General features: G+C 33.7%; 2 pseudogenes; both read right to left on the bottom strand.

The window, feature by feature from the left end:
* LOC132169510 (uncharacterized) overlaps positions 1–13,114 on the bottom strand; it is a 78,763-nt pseudogene that overhangs the window by 13,226 nt on the left and 52,423 nt on the right.
* Positions 6,736–10,695, bottom strand: LOC148586259 (protein FAR1-RELATED SEQUENCE 5-like; annotated as a pseudogene).

Genomic DNA, 13,114 nt, shown 5'->3' with positions numbered 1-13,114 from the left:
AATGCTAAAGTTTATTCATGCATACGGTAGCATTTTTTCTTTTCGGAGGGGGAAAGCAAAAAAAAATCCGAATGTCTGATAATCGGGCGAAACAACCTTAATGGGATAGATACCAGACTTTTTGAGCTAGACAAAAAAAGGAACTTGAATTTTTTGCCATTTTGGATTACAAAAATGTGAAAGTTCATTCATGCTTACGGTAGCGTGCTTTGTTTTCGAAGGGAGGAGGACAAGAAAAAAATTCGAATTTTTGATTTTCAGCTGAAACAACCTAAGTGAGATAAATATTGAACTTTTTGAGCTAGATAAAAAAAGAAATTCTAATTTTTGGTCGTTCTGAGTTACGAAAATGCGAAAGTTCATTCATGATTACAATAGCTTCCATTCTTTTTGGAGGGAGGAAAACAAGAAAAAATCTGAATGTCTAATTTTCGGACAAAACAACCTGAATGAGATAAAAATCAGACTTTCTGAGCTAGACAAACAAAGAAATTCAAATTTTCAGTCGTTTCAGGTAACAAAAATGCTAAAGTTCATTCATGCATACGGTAGCATTCATTCTTTTCGAAGGGGGGAAAGCAAAAAGAAATCCAAATGTCTAATAATTGGGCGAAACAACCTTAATGAGATAGATACCGGACTTTTTGAGCTAGACAAAAAAAGAAACTTGAATTTTTTGCCATTTTGGATTACAAAAATACGAAAGTTCATTCATGCTTACGATAGCATGCTTTGTTTCGGAGGGAGAAAAGCAAGAAAAAAATTGAATTTTTGATTTTCAGCTGCATCAACCTTAGTGAGATAAATATCAAACTTTTTGAGCTATATAAAAAAAGAAATTTAAATTTTTTGTCGTTCTGGGTTACGAAAATGCAAAATTTCTTTCATCATTACAGTAGCATGCATTCTTTTCAGAGGAAAACAAGAAAAAATTTGAATGTCTGACTTTTGGCCAAAACAACCGTAATGAGATAAGTATCGAACTTTTTGAGCTAGATAAAATAAGAAATTCGAATTTTGGGTCGTTCTGGGTTACGAAAATGCGAAAGTTTATTCATGCTTACGGCATGATGCTTTCTTAAGCGAGGAGGGAAAAAAAAAAAAAAGACAAATCCGAATGTCTGATTTTTGTCTGAAACTACCTAAATGAGATAAATATTGGACTTTTTGAGCCAGATGAAAAAGGAAACTCAAATTTTAAGTCTTTCTAGGTCATGAAAATGCGAAAGTTCATTCAAGCTTACAAGCATTATTTTCGGAGGGAGGAAAACAATAAAAAATTAGAATGTCTAATTTTCGGTAGAAAACAACCTTAATGACATAAATATCAAACTTGTTGAGCTAGATAAAAAAAGAAATTCGAATTTTCAGTCTTTCTAGGTTACGAAAATGCGAAAGTTTCATGATTATGGTAGTTTCCGTTCCTTTTGGAGGTAGGAAAACAAGAAAAAATTCAAATGTCTGATTTTCGGCCAAAACAACCTTAATGAGGTAAATATCGAACTTTTTGAGCTAGATAACAAAAGAAATTCAAATTTTCTGTCGTTTTGGTTTACGAAAATGCGAAAATTCATTCATGATTATAGTAGCATGCATTCTTTTCAATGGGAGGAAAACACGAAAAAAATCGAATGTCTGAATTTCGGCCTAAACTACCTTAATGAGACAAAATATCAAACTTTTTGAGCTAGATCAAAAAAGAAATTCGAATTTTCGGTCCTTTTGGGTCACGAAAATGCAAAAGTTCATTCATGCTTATAGTAGCATGGCTTTTTTTTTCGGAGGGAGGGAAAAAAAAAATCCGAGTGTCTTATTTTCTGCCGAAACAACCTTAGCGAGATAAATGTCAGACTTTTTGAGCTAGAGAAAAAATGAAATTTGAATTTTCACTCCTTTTGGGTTACGGAAATGCGAAAGTTTATTTATCTTCACAGTGGCACGCTTTCTTTTCAAATGGATGAAAACAAGGAAAAATCCAAACTTTTGATTTTCGGCCGAAACAACCTTAATGGGATAAATAAACAAAAAAAGAAATTCGAATTTTTGGTCATTCTGGGTTACGAAAAAGCAAAAGTTCATTCTTGATTATGGTAGCATGCGTCCTTTTTGGAGGGAGGAAAATTAAAAAAAAAAAAAAAAAGAATTAAAAAATTAAAAAATCTGAATGTATGCCTTAGTTACTTAAATATCGGACATTTTGAGTTAGACAAAAATAAGAAACTCGAATTTTCAGCTGTTCAGGGTAATGAAAATGTAAAAGTTCATTCATTCTTATGGTAGCATACTTTCTTTTAAGTGGGAGGAAAACAAGAAAAAATCTAAATGTCTGATTTTCGGCCAAAACAAGCTTAATGAGATAAATATCGGATCAACTTTTTGAGCTAGACAAAAAACAAGAAACTCGAATTTCAACCGTTCTGGGTCACGAAAATGAGAAAGTCCATTCATGCTTACAGTAGCATGCATTCTTTTCAGAGGGAGGAAAACAAGAAAAAATTTTGAATGTCTGATTTTCGTCTAAAACTACCTTAATGAGATAAATATCGGACTTTTTGAGCAAGACAAAAAAGGCAACTTAAATTTTCAATCTATCTAGGTCACGAAAATGCGAAAGTTCATTCATGCTTACAAGCATTATTTTCGGAGGGAGGAAAACAAGAAAAAATTTGAATGTCTGATTTTCTGCTGAAACAACCTTAATGAGGTAAATATCAAACTTTTTGAGCTAAATAACAAAAGAAATTTGAATTTTCGGTTGTTCTGGGTTACGAAAATGCAAAAATTCATTCACGATTATGGTAGCATGCATTCTTTTCAAGGGAAGGAAAGCATGAAAAAATTCGAATGTTTGATTTTTGGCCGAAACAACCTTAATGAGATAAATATCGAACTTTTTGAGCTAGATAAAAAAAGGAATTTGAATTTTCGGTCGTTCTGGGTTACAAAAATGCGAAAGTTCATTCATGCTTACAGTAGCATGCATTCTTTTCAGAGGGAGGATAACAAGAAAAAATTTGAATGTCTAATTTTTGGCCGAAACATCCTTAATGAGATAAATATCAAACTTTTTGAGCTTGACTAAAAAAAAAAAAAAAAAAATTTCAAATTTTTGGTGGTTATGAAAATAAGAAAGTTCATTCATGCTTTCTTTCCGGAGGATGAAAAAAAAAAAAAAAAAATTGAATGTCTGATTTTTGTCCAAAACAACCTTAATGAGATAAATGTCAGACTTTTTGAGCTAGATAAAAAAAGAAAATCAAATTTTCAATCCTTTTGGGTCATGAAATATATATAGAGATAAATGCTGCATTTACAACCCCATTGCTTGGCTCTTGATTGAGGCTTACCACACACAACATATATAGCATGGACTGTGACAAAAAGGGAGAGTTTTATTAACTCATATTTTATGTGTAATGTTTTGTCCCAGAATGGCCAAAGGGGGAGTTTGTTAGTTTTAGATCATCTCGGTCGGTGTTTCCATTGTAATCAGTTGAAAATGAGTTTGTAGCATGAAGAATTCAGCCGTGTTCGAACAGCCAGAAACCGTGTCCGGACACGAATTCTAGAGAATTCATTTTGCAAGCCATGTCCGGACAGCCAGAAGCCGTGTTCAGACATGAATTCCAGAAAGTTCATTGCGTAACTCTAGCCGTATTCGAACATGCACTTAACCGTGTCTAGACACAGCCACTTTATTTTAACCTAATTCTATTTTGAATAAGTATGTGTTGTAGCCAATGTATAGGGACGGTTACATACATTTGTTTTCACGTATTCCAAGAGTGAATACGACTGTACTAAGAAAGCTTTTAAGATTCAGAGCTTTAAGTCTCTCTCTTTAAGTTAGAGGTTGTGTCTTCATCCATAGATCCAAAACAACCGAAGCCTATCGGAGTTCCAGTAAAGGAGATCACATAGAAGAAACATTCCAGAGCTTCTGAGAGATTATCGCAGTAGCGGGCAAGTGGGTCACTTGTCTAGTATATGAGATTGTCAGTTGCAAGGTTTGTAAGTGTTGACATTGTGTAATTTCTTGTTATTATATTGTGAGTGATTTCTTAGATTTGGCTATCCTGAAGAAGTTTTGCTTTTAGAGAGTTCTCAAAAAAATTTCATCTTCGTAACCAAATATCTGTGTTTTTTTGATTTACAGCTTTTATATATATTTGGTGATTTGTTGCATGCTTAATATTTTTTAACTTCCACATATTGTTGGTGAACACCTATTCAACCACTTTCTCGGTGTAGGTTTGAGCATATTAGATTTTTCACATAGTATTTCTCATGCGATTCATGCACTCACATAACATGCAAAAGAAAAACGATGTCAACTTAGGACCTAAGGTGGATTCGGCACCAATATCCCCGTGCTTAGAAAGCAACTGGCCTAAGATTTGGGTACAACTCACGCAGGGACGAAACCAGAGCTTGGGATGGGTGGGGTCCAAGGGCCAAAAATTTTAGTGGGTAGGGGCAAATAGACACCCAAAAAAAAAAAAAAAAAAATTTACCTTATAAATTTTTTTTTCCTTGGGGGGGGGGGGAGGCTACTTACGAGTAGTCATGTAATTCCCAACATTGATAACTTCTTCTTTTGTACAAGAAAAAAGATTCAAATGATAAGGAAACTTGTTATAAGAAACCTTAGAATGATTAATAAACTTCATGAAATGTACGTGCATAAGTCTTGTCAGAAAACATTACAATTTCCTTATTGTCATAAGGTGGATCTGGATCCCCTGGAATTCCAGATTCTGGAATTAGAAGATCTTAGCCTTTCATTTTATTTCAAGGTCCAAAATATGCCACGTGGCTAAAATCACTTTCCTCCCAAAACCCACTTGTTTTTAGATACCAAAAGATTGTCCCTCCTAAACCCCACTTCCTCATCACCTCTGAAAAAAGAAAATCCCAGCTTTACACTTCTTCTTCCTCTGCCTCTGCCTCTTCTTCCTCTACATCTAGACATCCCTCCCAAAACCCACTTCTTCTTCACGTCTGAAAGAAAATCGCAGTTTTACCCTTCTTCTTCCTCTTCTTCGGAAAACCTAAAGAAAAAATGCATTCGCCGCTGCGTCTAGGCTAAAAAAAAAATTTGAGGTGGAGGCGTTGCTTGAATCGCGCGGGCTTTCGGTCGCTTTTGGTGGACTGTCGCTTGTCGGTTTTTCGTCACCGATTCGTCTTTGTCTACATCTGGGCCAAAAAAAAAAAAAAAATTGAGGCGGAGTCAAATCCACACTCAAAATCCAACGCCAAACACCAATACCAAATGTCCTTTCAGGGCGGGTTCTCTGATTTGGGTTATTGTGTGCTTTTTTGGATTATAAGTTTTGTTAGTCTTTTTGTATTGAGGCAATTTTTTATTTTTTATTTTTTTATTTTTTTATTTTTTTATTTTTTTTTTCGGTACTATGAATTTTTTTTTTTGACATTCAGATTCGATACTTGGTATTTTAGTTGTGTGAATTGAGTGGTGTTTTTATAGTTGTTTTTTTTTTTTTTTCCTGAGAGAATTGAGAAAAAGAAAATTAATCGTGAGAAAATTTGTTTGTTCTGAATTTCTTGTTTGCTGGTGTTTTGACATATATGGCACAAAAAGGTTTTTTTTTTTTTTTTTTTTTAATTGTTTCCAGAAATGTCTTAGCATTAATTCATGAAATGAGTTGTTTACTGTGGATTTGGATTATACTTTGTACGTCTTTTTGGATTCATTTCAGTCTCTTGCAGGAAGTTATTTGTGGGTTAATGGTATTGTTAACCAAGGAGGATGAACATGTGTGGGAATTTTGGATTCACTACATTTGTGGATTATACTATTTGCCACGTTTTGGATTATACTGTTTGCCACATTTGTGGGAATTTTGGATTCACTACATGTGTGGGAATTTTGAATTTTGGATTCCCAGCATTTTTGGATTATACTGTTTGCCACGTTTTCTAAGACCAAGGAGGATGAACATGTGTGGGACACTTGTAATTGTTAACCAAGACCATCACTCACTATAGAAACCTACCTTCAAGGAATCTCTCAGCTCACAACCACAGATGGATAGTGCTGCTCATATCAACCACATCTCATAGTGCTAATCTCAATGGCATCTCATAGATTAGATAGGATTACTTGTATACATTATATTGTTATTTTGTATTTGGATTAGTTTGCCCCCCTTGTAATTTGCGGCCTTTGTCAAAATTTTCAACTTAATGAGTTCAAAATGTATGCAAGAGGTGCCTTCTTAAAATCCTGTTTTCCCTACGTATCACATTGATTCTAGTAAGTTTCCTTTTGTCATTAAGCACGTCAGTTTTAGTGGAAACTTTTTCTCAAGTAACTTGGAATACCATCTTAAAGCTCAATATTATGTCACTTTCACATTATAACACAATAATTAAGTTTAAATGTTGCATCTAACATTCTCATACATTAATTATCCTTCACAAGAACAAGACCAAATGGTAATGAGGAATGCAACATTTCTCAAAAATCAAAACACATAGTCCCAAAACAAATCTTTTTTTTTTTTTCCTCAAACCAAATCTGGTTGCCTTCGGAACAACAAAAAACCACCATCCAAGCTCGCACCACCACAGCGACCTAATTAAGATTTCCAAGTGGCAATAGAGAATTCAATGTCCTGAACATGTTTCAAAACTAAAGTTAATTTTTCAAATCAATAAGAAAATATTGACAAATTTATATCCAATAGTAAGTTTGTTATGTACCATGAAAATTTATGAAGCCCATATTTGCATTTGTGCTACAGCAAGAGATGCCATAAAATTGAACCCATTAGTTCCCTAACAAAACATTGTCATTAAACTAGTTAGCCTAATATGATATGCATTATTGTTTTCAAGCATAAATGAAATGTTTTTTTACCTGATTAGTATATGCATTATTAAATGGTCTGTTATCAAATGGTCCCTATATAATCACAACAAATTGTTATCAAATGGTCCCCATATAATCACAACAATCACAAAAACACATTTTTTTCTTCTTGAAAGAGTAAAATGGTGAAATGTTACCGGTGGAAATTCAATGAGATTGATTCCACATCTATGCTGAAATGATTCTTCAAATGTTGTCCTTGGTACCAAATAAGGCACTTGATCAATGTGCTATATTATAAAACAAAATAAAATTTTATTAAGAAAAGCCACAAACAAATAATGCATTTAGACATATCATACATTTGTAAAATGATTTTACTATGAACTCAAATAATGCTTACCTGATGGGAATGACTTTCTACATGTGAGTTAGAGTTGACATCCTGAATGTTGAGTGAGCAATTAATTTCCTGTCAATAAGAAGAAATTTTAATTAATCGAATCATATTATATATAATAAGTTGAGATGAACGCAAATTTATAGAGCTAGAATTTTACATGAGATGACTTTTTTCCAATATTATCCTTTTCTGTAATTTTTGTTTTCTTCCTTGATTGCTTCTCAATTCAACCTCTGAATCGTTTTCCTCCCTTCTGACCTTCTTTCTTCTTGATCCCTTTGACCGTTTCAAGTAATTTCTCAATAGATTGGGTATGATTTGCAATTTCATTGTCATCTGACAATGATAATTGAGCTTCATTATCAAGACTAACACGTGAAACATTTTTAATTTTTTGAACTTGCTTTTACATTTCTTTTACCATCTTCTCTACAAAAGCATATGCATCTTCATTATCAGCTGCTTCGGTGGCTAATCCCACTAGCATTGGACACAATCTTCTATATCTTTGTGTAACATTTAAATTCACACCATTTTCCACATTCATCGTCGTAGTATTTAAGATGTATTCACTCTTTGCTTCTCTTGTCCACCTCTTCAAAATGTATGTACTAGGAATCATCTTTATATCAAGCAAGTCAAAAATCTTCAAAGCATGGCAACACAAAATCCCAAATGTTTCGAACTTTCTGCAACTACATGAAATTATCTTATTAACATGGTCGCATAATACTTTATACTCTCTAGTTTCATCAAAAATACCAACAACATATTCATGCACTAATTGGCTATCATTGCGATGTTTAATTACTGTTGCTGATGCATAGTCATACTCATTATGAAATTTTTTAAATATCACAGGAATATATGTATGTGATGCCTGCTTCAACATTGGGGAATTCTTCAATCCTAATGTAGGCAATTTTTCTTTAGCATGAAATTCAGCCTCCAATTCCTTATGTCGCTTTTGCTCTACCACCCGCTCAAAATGTTGAAAAAATTCCATCATACTCAAATATAATTTTAAGTAAGCTTTCAAATCACTATTTATGCTTTCACTGAGTTGAGTACTTCGCACACCTAAAGTAAAGGCATTCTTCATGTGAGACCTAGCCCATTTTGTCTTTAATTTGTATATACAGTCCAACCAACTAATTGACCCAACATTATACTTCTCAATCATTTTGTCCTAATCTTCTTCAAATTCAGACTCATCGTCATGCTCAAACATACAAGATTTAAAGTCTCATAGAAAATGAGAATCATCTTTCATCAAATTCCCCAAATGCGTAATGCCATTTTGCATGATGTGCCAAGTACATAATCCATGATAGGTTTCTGGCATCACCTCACTTAATGCCTTTGCCATTGCAACATCTTGATCAGTAAAGATTGATCGAGGCTTTTTACCCGCAATGGCATCTAAGAAATTTTCAAAAAGCCATTTAAATGACCCTATTGTTTCATCATAAAGAAGTGCAGCCCCGAAAATCACAACCCCTCTATGGTGATTAAAACCGTAAAAACAGCTAGAGGCCTCAATTCTTTATTAGTGCCAAATGTAGTATCAAAGGTCATCATGTCACCAAAATAGACATAGTCAGCGATCATTCTTGCATTAGCCCAAAAAATGTTAGTGATTTTTTCTTCAGCATCTAATTGAACTGCATAACAAAATGATGGATTTTTATTAATTTGTTCCTGAAAATACCTCAATAAGCAATTTGCTTCACCATATATCAAGTTCCTTTGCCGTCTTGTCCGAAGATAGTTTTTTTGATCAAGCTCAGTATATCCAAGATTTGCCCTCCCACCAGCCTCTATACTCATCAGTGCATGTGTTGCCTTAGGAGAAATTCCAGAAGCACATGCAAGGTCAATTTCAAATGCTTGAACTTCTAACATTTTACGATGCGACCTCATCATATAAGCAGTTTCTTCAAGATGCAAAATATGATTATATTCAACTACAAAATCATAAACCTTATACTTTCCAGTCTCTCGTACTAATGAAACATGCAATCGTACAGGACAATTAATCCTTACTTCATCTCGATGACGAGTGTAAAGATGATTTCGCTTGTCTATTCCTCGAACACCTGCCTTACAACAAGTAAATCCCCTTGTTGTTACTTTTCCATCTAGCTTACTTTTATTTAGAAAACCTTTCCTTACACGATAACTCATTTGCTTTCCATAATTTCCCCAATGATTCCATGCATCCTCTAGAGTATTAAATTCCATACTAACTTGAGGTGTCCAATCTATCTGGGTATTCACATTTTGAGAGGAATCATCCACGATGCCATCAATCTTTTTTTATTGTTTGTTTGTTTTTTGGTATAAAGGTATATTGCTGTCATTCACAAAAATTAAATAAAACTCAAAATATGCCAACATAACATTGAGTGTGATCTTGGAAGAACAACATAAAAACTTTACATAGAAAGATGGTGACATATACCACCATAAATAAAACTAACAATGTATAAGAAAAAATACCCTTGCACCATTAACAACATTAAAACATACTGTGAACATAAAACTAAAATGCAGCTAAAAGATGAAATAAGAAAGTTATCCTGATGTAAAGACCCTAATACAAAAGAAACATTAAAATCATGTATTCACTAAAACTCATCTCAACGAAACCTAAAAGCTCATGCACCAATCTGACTTTTGCCAACTAACTTGCATTTAATCTAATTTCTCAATATCTATTAGAGGCCCTCAGGCCACATATCACAACTGCATAGTAATAGTAAATGGTACATTTCCTAACAAATACACTCACCAACTTGCATTTAATCTAATTTCTCAATATCTATGATTCCAAAAAAAAAAAAAAAAAAAAAAATTCTCAATATCTATCCCAGGCCAGTATCACAACTGCAGAGTAATAGTAAATGGTACATTCCTGAACAAATACACTCACGGAAATACCATAGACCAAGTACCTTTTTTTTTAGAAACCTTAACGCCCTCAAAGAAGCTAGATTTTTCTCAGAAGTTATTTTGCAGATGCTTTGGCGTTCTCCAGAAAAGGAAGAAATTGATTTTCTCTACATGTTCTACTTTTTCCAGAACAGGTACATAATCAATGTTAATCCTCTCCGAAAGAAAAGAAGCCTTAGATGCAGAGGAAGAAATGTCTAGATGTGAGGAAGAAGAAGCCTTAGATGCAGAGGAAGCAGCTTGAAGAAGAGGAAGAAGGGTAAAGCTGGGATTTTTTTATTTTTTTTTTCAGACGAGATGAAGAAGTGAGTTTTGGGAGGGAAAGTCTTTTGGTATCTAAAAACAAGCGGGTTTTGGGAGGGAAAGTCTTTTGGTATCTAAAAACAGTGGATTTGGGAGGAAAGTAGTTTTAGCCACGTGGCACATTTTGAACCTTTAAATAAAATGAAAGGCTAAGATCTTCTAATTCCAGGGGATCCAGATCCTCATAAGGTTCTATCATTTAAGCGGTAGTTGTTTACTTTATTCTATCGGCTATGAGATCCCCTTCCCTATGCTCTTCTTCACTCAAAGTACGTAAAACTTCATCCGAGGTTAATGTCGGCTTGAGTTGTTTATTTTTGTTTTGCACATCTCTTTTGCCACGTCCTTGGTAAATCACCTGACCAAACTGTCCTAGGGGATTCCTCAACTCTACATCTCCATATTTTCTGATGATATTACCAACAAACCAACTATAGACCGAGTTAAGAGCCTAAACCAATTGTAAAATGTTCGCTAATTAATGAAAGCCTTTGATATATAAATTTATGGATAAAGTTTTCTCAAAATTAAGTCAGAGAAAATTCCTTCAATCAAGTATATTACATTGACATATATATATATATGTTCCTAGAATATATATGATTCTCACATACATTTTAAAAAAATTCATATAAAAATTGCATGATCTTATTAAAAATATAGGTAAAAAACACATTTTTTATGTTAGTTTATATAGATTTCAAATCCAATTTGGAGGGATGATTTTACCTAAATTTTTTAAACCAAACGTGAGCACCAACCAGCCCACATGAAGTGAAATGACACAAACCTGTATTTGTGAAAAGGGAAAATGCTACTCATGTATATGAAATATGAATCATATAATTCTTTCATTTACCTACCAAACGAAAGACGAGTTTAGTTAAGGAAATACAAAATTTATTCAATAATTAATTTGGTTGCTCAATATTTTCGATAAATCGTAAGATGCTTATTAAAAAAAAAATAATAAAAAGAATAGCAAGCCATTGTCGGTGACGTTTTGACATGACTTATTTGATAATTTGAATAATATCTTTAAAGCAATATTTTTCTTATTAATCCTTTTTAGGTTATACTTATTCAACAAACCATCCGTAACTTTGAAAAATCTTCTGAATCAAGTAATTTCTGGAGTTTTATCTCGGTGGCATATTCAGGTGGTTAAAAATATGTTAGTGCATAAATCTGAAACAGAAAATTAAATATTCTTAAGGTGTGTTACAATCACTACAAGAAAGTTGTTCATTAGGGGCGACTTATTAGGGGCGACTAAAAAGTCGCCCCTAATACTGAACTATTAGGGGCGACTTTGAAAGTCGTCCCTAATAGTTCAGTATTAGCGTCCACCTAATAGCCGACGCTAATAATGGGTCGAAAATTGCACTATTAGCGTCCACTTTATAGTGGACGCTAATAAGTCGACCCTAATACACGCGCGGGAATTATCCGAGGGGCGGGAAAAATTTAAGCGGCAAAAAAAAAACTTTTAGGGTCCATAATAGTCGACCCTAATAATTAACAAATAGCGTCCACTTAAGTGGACGCTATAAGCTGGGAAAAAAAAAAAAAACAAAAAAAAAATCACAAAAAAGTTCAATAGGGTCGACTCTAAAAGTCGACCCTAATGCTTATGTATTAGGGTCGACAAAAGTCGACCCTAAAGAGTCCGTAGTAAAATAAAAAAAAGTTAAAAAAATTAAAATAGATGACTAATAGCGTCCACTCTAAGTGGACGCTGAAGATACATCATTAGGGTCGACTCTAAAAGTCGACCCTAATGTGTATGTATTAGGGTCGACAAAAGTCGACCCTAAAGAGTCCGTAGTAAAATAAAAAAAAGTTAAAAAAATTAAAATAGATGACTAATAGCGTCCACTCTAAGTGGACGCTGAAGATACATCATTAGGGTCGACTCTAAAAGTCGACCCTAATGTGTATGTATTAGGGTCGACAAAAGTCGACCCTAAAGAGTCCGTAGTAAAATAAAAAAAATTAAAAAAATTAAAATAGATGACTAATAGCGTCCACTCTAAGTGGACGCTGAAGATACATCATTAGGGTCGACTCTAAAAGTCGACCCTAATGCTTATGTATTAGGGTCGACAAAAGTCGACCCTAAAGAGTCCGTAGTAAAATAAAAAAAAGTTAAAAAAATTAAAATAGATGACTAATAGCGTCCACTCTAAGTGGACGCTGAAGATACATCATTAGGGTCGACTCTAAAAGTCGACCCTAATGTGTATGTATTAGGGTCGACAAAAGTCGACCCTAAAGAGTCCGTAGTAAAATAAAAAAAAGTTAAAAAAAATTAAAATAGATGACTAATAGCGTCCACTCTAAGTGGACGCTGAAGATACATCATTAGGGTCGACTCTAAAAGTCGACCCTAATGTGTATGTATTAGGGTCGACAAAAGTCGACCCTAAAGAGTCCGTAGTAAAATAAAAAAAAGTTAAAAAAATTAAAATAGATGACTAATAACGTCCACTCTAAGTGGACGCTGAAGATACATCATTAGGGTCGACTCTAAAAGTCGACCCTAATGCGTATTTATTAGGGTCGACAAAAGTCGACCCTAAAGAGTCCGTAGTAAAATAAAAAAAATTAAAAAAATT

Source organism: Corylus avellana, chromosome 4 (genome assembly GCF_965113065.1).
Source record: "Corylus avellana chromosome 4, dhCorAvel1.hap1.2, whole genome shotgun sequence".
Lineage (NCBI taxonomy): Eukaryota > Viridiplantae > Streptophyta > Magnoliopsida > Fagales > Betulaceae > Corylus > Corylus avellana.
This window is presented reverse-complemented; position numbering and strand designations above follow the sequence as displayed.